Source organism: Metopolophium dirhodum, chromosome 1 (assembly GCF_019925205.1).
Source record: "Metopolophium dirhodum isolate CAU chromosome 1, ASM1992520v1, whole genome shotgun sequence".
NCBI classification, from domain to species: Eukaryota; Metazoa; Arthropoda; class Insecta; order Hemiptera; family Aphididae; genus Metopolophium; species Metopolophium dirhodum.
This window is the reverse complement of record NC_083560.1, coordinates 37,388,118-37,395,395: the sequence shown is the minus strand read 5'-3', so window position 1 is coordinate 37,395,395 and position 7,278 is coordinate 37,388,118. Positions and strand designations below refer to the sequence as shown.

At 29.2% G+C, this 7,278-nt stretch overlaps 1 pseudogene; it reads left to right on the top strand.

Annotated features, from left to right (window-relative positions):
• Window positions 1-2,894: 2,894 nt before the first annotated feature.
• Window positions 2,895-6,748, top strand: LOC132934820 (kelch-like protein 2; annotated as a pseudogene).
• The last annotated feature ends 530 nt before the right edge of the window (window positions 6,749-7,278 follow it).

Below are 7,278 nucleotides of genomic sequence, written 5' to 3'. Positions count from 1 at the left end.
ACCTGAAATATACTTGGTAATATTATAGAGTGTCAGAAAGTCTTCAATCAGAATAATTGTTTTTCGTTTCCAATGATCCTACCTATATAATATAGGCAATATTTTAACACATAACTACATTACAGTGACCCATCACCCACTTGACACAATATTATACTATATATATCATTACGTTTAAAATGTATACTAGGGAGTTGATTAATAATATGTAAAATGTATGCGTGACACCAATCACTGCACCTTAACTCATTGTACAATATATTTATATTCATAAAATACATAATATGGGTATTGTATATTACCTAATATTTAAAAAATATTGTATCCACCCTTCGCGTGCGTACCCATACCTAATAAATAATATTTGATTTTGTTTCTCTTAATATAATAATATCTAAAACGATCATTTATAGATCTCGTGACTGTACAGCGTATCATTAACAGGAAAATAATATAATACACTGCCAACAAAAAAAGACGATAAATATTTATTTTATTTTTCTAACCGACAATCGCACGCCAACGCTTTATTTTGCTAAATAGTCGTTGACAGTTCTGTCGTGACTCCCATTGATCGCGTACCTACCCACTTACCGAACACAACTGTCGAATGATTAATTCAATTAGGCCTTAATACCTATTGATATTTGAATATTAATTTGATGTGTGTAATTACCATCTCAAAGACCAAAGTATTCAAACTTTAACAAATAAAAAAATAAAATTGGCGACTCGCCTTTGTTTCTTATCAATGGACATTGATAAGTCATTATAGATATATATGTTGTATGATTTTGTATAATATGATCTAGGATTATTTTGTATGATAATAATATGGTTATTCTCATATAGTAGACCTATAAACTAATGGACAGCGCATTCCTCTCCGCGCTGCCGTCAATGCACGGGAATCATATAAGAGAAAGAAAGAAGAAAGAACGAAAAGAGAAAAGAGAGAGAGAACATAAAGGGGGTAATCATTGACGTATGAAACTAATACTATATTTCCCCCACGTTCTCTTTTCTCTTTTACTCTATATCGTTACCCCCGACCACTCTGTCACTCACTCTCTCTCTAAGCGCTGTCCGTTGGTTTATAGGCCTATGGTTTTTCTCATATCTATAGCTGATAATTTGATTATCAGCAGCTGCTGCAGCTATGCTCATTGCTCGAAAACAAGATTGCACACGGACACAATAGTACGACGTTTTCGACTTTCGTTGTTGTTACTTGTTGCTATAATACTATTGCGATGTGTTTGTTGTATTAAGTCTATGATTATATTGAATTATATTTTCGTTGTAAGAGACAAGTAGTGTTTTTATTATTATTGTATCTTAGGTACGCTCAAATCGCGACGTCATTTTTCGTTTACCCGTACGTAAGCGCGGATCGCAGCAGGAAATATTTAGAAATAATATTTAGAAGGTTAGTCATTTGATTTTGTAGTATTTGTAACAGCTCTAATAGTTGAGATTCCATCTATTATTTACGAGTGTATTATTTAACGTGTTATAGGTCAGAGACAGCTAGCCAGTCTGCTCACCGACAAATCCGTGAGTTATTGTTTATTATTATTATTTTACGACCGCATCAAGCGATCACTGCTGAAGAACCCACATGTGCCATCACTTATATATTATCGCTTAACATAGTTTCTATTTAGCTACCTACATTTACTAAAATGTACTGACTAAGACTTAACTACTAAATTTTGTTACACATTACCTAAATGTTTATATATGTATTATTGTATGAAGAGGACATCGCACCCGCATGCGTTGTCTCCGTCTTACAAATGTACAATATAGCAGAAACTGTTTGCGGAAAAGAACCAATAGAACTTGTGTTTTTCAAACTTTAATAACTTTTTATGAAATTCCGATATCGAAAAAATTAAAACGATATTGCACAGCAATAGTTACATGCAAAGTTCTCCTTTTTATGTGGTGAAAATGTTGGTCCTTACTTATGACTGTAGCCTTCTCTGTTCTTTCCCGTGTCAAAACAGTTTTTGCTATGCTGTACATGTATAAGTTTCAGACAACATGCGGGTGCGACGTCCTCTTAACATAATATTATGCATGATACAACAACTTATATTATTATTATTACTTATCGGTTTATTTACTTATTCACTCACACACAATAATTAGCACAATCAAACATTCCTACAATTATTATCATAGGTATATACATAGTACACACTAAGCATTACGCGGCTTGTCAGTTTTGCCTGGTGACCCCTAAGTAAAATCATCAAGGTATAGGATAGTCAGGTAGCATTAGGCTTTTCCTCCAAACCATTATATACAGTCCACTCAAGTAGAGGTAAGCTAACTATTGTTAATTAGCGATCAGCCCCCGGATAAAACAATATCATTTTTTATTTAAACTTAACACATCCATTACAGTAACCCACACAACATATACAGTACAGCAGAGTGGTTCCCACTAGCCTACCTGTTTTATTCATTATTTTAAGCTAACATGTTTTATATTTTTATGGACATTTAGGTAGTATGGTTATAAAAATGAGTTTTTTATTAATTTAAATATCCAATTTACATTATTACTATATTAACTTTAATCTATGAGCGAATGGCAAGATCTTAATTTGCATGTCCAGTAACGCGTCATTAAACATGGCTATAAAACGCTAAAAAGACTAATGGAATAACCTATCATCAATGAACAATATTAATGACCTAATGGGTTTTGTTGAATTGTAAATTTTATTATTTTTTTTTAAATTAAATATTAATAGATATTCAATATTATTATAAGAAAAGCTGATATTGATATTATTTTTAATTTCATAGAAGAATATTATTAATTAATTTTTTCGATTCTTAAAGTTGACATTTAAATTGATTTCATGCACATTTTTTAGTCTCAAGTATTCCAAGGACCAGACCTAATTTATATACAATTGGCAATGCAAAATACAAAGCAAATTCCGGAACCCAGGCGATGTGAATCAGCTAAATATGAGTATAAAAAATCGTCTTATGTGGAGATATTTCAAGTACTAAAATCCTTATGCAAATAAGTAGTAATAGTGATTTAAGCTGTTAGATAAATATTAGTAAACCTTTATGTTTTTAGAGATGAGATGTTTTGTGATTTTAAACTAGAAACCAATGATGGTAAAATTATATGTGGTCATAAAGTGGTTTTAGCATCAGCTAGTCCATATTTCCATGCAATGTTTAAAAATTGTGAAGAAAAAAATCAATATCTTGTTATTATGAAACAGTTAGATTCAACCGCCTTACAGCTGTTAGTAAACTTTATTTATTCCGGGGAAATCACGGTCACTGAAAATAATTTACAGGTAATAACTAATAATATATGAAGTTTGATTTTATTATAGACAAAAAATAGTTTAAATTGTGTACCTAATGTTTATTTCTCAAGGTTTTGTTGCAAGCTTCAAATCTCTTGCAGTTACAAGAAGTAAAAGAGGCATGTTGTAATTTTTTACAGGCACAAATGTGTCCTAAAAACTGTATTGCTATAAATGCTGATTTACATAGCTGTACAAAATTTTTAACAAGTTCAGAATTATATATTCAGCAAAACTTTTTGTATGAAATATTATTTGTTATTATGTTTCTATAAGACAATTTAATTAATAATGTTATATTTTGATACTTAGAGACGTGGTAGAAGGAGAACAATTCCTATCCTTATCATCCGAACAAATGGTTAAGTTGATCGCCTGTGATGAGTTGAAAGTTCCATTTGAAGAAAAAGTAGGTAATCTACAATTTATTATTGTTTTTTTTTAGAATAATGGAAGGAAAAATGATTTAACCTACTTCCATAAATATAGTATAATTAATTTATAAGAATATTGATTGTTGTAGGTATTTGAATCTGTAATTTGATGGGTAAAATATGATTTGGGTTCCAGAAAATGTATCTTGCTCCAATTAATGAAGCATGTACGTTTACCATTAACATCCAAAGACTACATATTAAAAAAAATAGTTGAGGAACCTCTTGTTAATAATTCTCTTAAATGTAAGTTTTTTCTATAAATATCCGTTTTTGTGAGTAATTAATTTATATTTATATATTTTTTAAGCTAAAGATTACGTAATTGAAGCACTACATTTTCATTTACTTAAGTCAGATGAGCTTGTCACCATTCTACATCACATCCGGGCAAAACCTGGACAACCTGGTGGTTCGGTGGGAGGTATGAATCTTAGTATCAATATGTTCATCTGCTATATTTATCTTCAGAATCACCTTATTGGAAACCATCTGTTGACATGTTAGTTAAATGTCGACATTTAGGAGTTGGCGAGATAAATAACTATCTATATGCCGTAAGTTATAATGAAATATTACTCATTAATTTCTTAGTAATCTCTGTTATAAAGTAGATACATAACATTTTTTATAATAAATTCAAGGTTGGCGGTTCTGATGGTAATAGTTGTTTTAATAGTGCAGAAGTTTTTAACTGCATAACTCAAGAATGGCGTATGGTATCTAGTATGACTACTAGAAGAAGTAGTGCTGGGATTGGAGTACTATATAATCTTTTATTTGTGGTAAGCTAATATTGTCTTTTATGAATTAAAATTTGTAATACCTACTATTTGTCATAAATGAAATCTGAATAAATAAATTCATCCAAATAAAATCATGGAATATATACCCAAAATAAAATATTTCACTAAATTAAATTTTTAAATTTACATATAAATATCGTACATACTCAAATATTTGTTTAAATACCTATGTATCATGTATCAATGTAAATCATAATGAGAAAATGATTATTATCATTGGCTGACTAAATAAAAGTATTAAAAGTCTTATATTTTTTATCCAGTTTATACATAATAACTGGAGCTTGGATTTTAATGACCAAAATGTCATTAAAATATGCATTTAAAAATTTCAAAATATGCTAATATTATATGCCTTTAAATATATCAAAAATATACCTATTTTTCAACAAATATATGCAAAAATGAAAAAATATACACAAAAAAGGTGTTAATATTAATTCTGAATAAATTATGAACACTATTAAATGTATACTACATTTTATATCTATTTTAAACAATTACAAAAAATAGGATGATAGTGATTCAGAATAAATTTTGTTTTAAATGATTTTAAAATAACTTCATTGCAAAATACATAAAAGAAATAAAATACTATAAATATAAATATATAAACTAAAATACATATTAGGTAGTAAAAAGTGTTGTGTTTATATTATATTTAAATATTTTAAATGCCACTAAATCTAGAAATTAGTAATATATGCATTTATATCTTAAATATGCAAAAATATTCAAAAAAAGTTTGCCTACTTCAAGAATCAAATTTATATCTCACTCCGGTGTAATTCTGGTAGCGCGAAAAAAATGTGCCAAGTCATAAACATTTGAGCTCTAATAATTACAAATTATCTTCTTAATGTCATTACTAATTAATATTAATTATGTAAGAAATGTTTGAAAATGACAGGGCTTTGCGCCAAAATCATTTTTTCGGGTGTTGAAAGAAAATTCAGACTATTGAAGTGTTACGAGTTAATACACTTTTCTGGTTATGGGGTTATGGTTAAATGCAAATTTATTCGGTTTAATTATGGTGGTTAAATTTGGTAAACCCAAATGGAAATTCAGGTTTCGGATTATTTCGGATGTTAATTTTTTTAATCGGTTTTGTACACACGGGTTTTGGGTTATGTTCGGGTGCAAAGCCCTGGAAAATAATAATACAAAATGTATAAAAGTAAATTGAATTTTATTCAGTGTCAAGTTATATTCAACATATTTTTATCTTAATTTTTTAATTTTCATTAAATATTGATCATTCATACTTGATCAAGTATGATTTTTAATTTCTAATAATTGTTAAACATATACAATTGTTAAATTTGCTAAATTAACTATAAATAAATAATATATGTTTGTAATTAAAAAAACAATGTATTTATTAAACGTTTCATAAATATGTATTCTAAAATTGAAAAATTGAAAAATCAATTGAAATTGAAGTGACTTTTTCCGCAAGTTGTATTAATTCAGTTCACTATCGTGTAGGTAGGAGGTGTTGATGGTTTATCAAAGCAGAGATTAAACTCTGTTGAATGTTATCATCCCAGTCTTGATAAATGGACGCCTGTCACTAAAATACGTGTACGTCGCAGTGCTGTAGGTGTTGGTGATGGTGGTACTGATGGATTTAAAGTTCACAAAAGTGTTGAAGCATACAGTCTAAGTACAGGAGTTTGGACTTCCATTCCAGATATGCATTTGTGTCGACAATTTCCAGGTAATTAATCTTTTAAAAATTCTAAATGATTTTATAAAACAATTTTTTTTTAAAAATATATCTACTTATTTAATTAAGATTCATTTTTTAATATAGGAGTTGCTGTATTAGATGGATTATTGTATGTCGTTGGTGGAGATGACGGAACTTCTACTTTTGATTCTGTAGAATTTTACAACCCCAAGACTAAAACCTGGACCATGGTCACAACATCTTGTATCTGATGCACGGACTGCAGCAGGAGTCTTAGCAATTGATAGGCCACAAAGTTTTAAAACTTATTAGTATTCACAATTTTATAAAAACCCATTGTTGAATGAGGATTATAATATGGATCGACAAAAGATTAAATATACAACACAATTAGTTATAATAAGAATACGTAAATTTCACTATAACTAATACACATAACTAAGTATGAAAAGTAAATTGTCTTCTAACAATGTAAGTTCTATGCTTACGAGACATACATGACGTACACATAGATAATACTAAAATGCAGTCCTGTTCCGTACAATTAACTGTCTTATATACTAATGACCCCTTTGACCCATGGCTCACGCCACTTTGCTAGCTTGTCTATTGGCTAATAACTATATTACACAATGTGGTGTGATTTACCTGATTGTGCTAAAAAACTAGGTTGTTGTTATTACACAATATGATGCTACTTTTATACAATATTAAATTATATTCAACACACCCCTGTAATTAATATTTTATGTACCCAAGAAAATTAAAGTAATTTTAACAATGATAATTTCTGCCTTAATTTTTCAAACCTATCTTTCGGAAGTGGCTTAGTGAATATGTCTGCATATTGTTCTTCTGTATCTACGTACTGTAGTCGAAATAAGTTTTCTTCAAACTTTTCCCTAATGAAATGGTCCCTGACGTCAATGTGTTTAGTCCTCTTATGAAACTCTGGATTTTTCACAAGTCGAATTGAACTTTGATTGTCCACA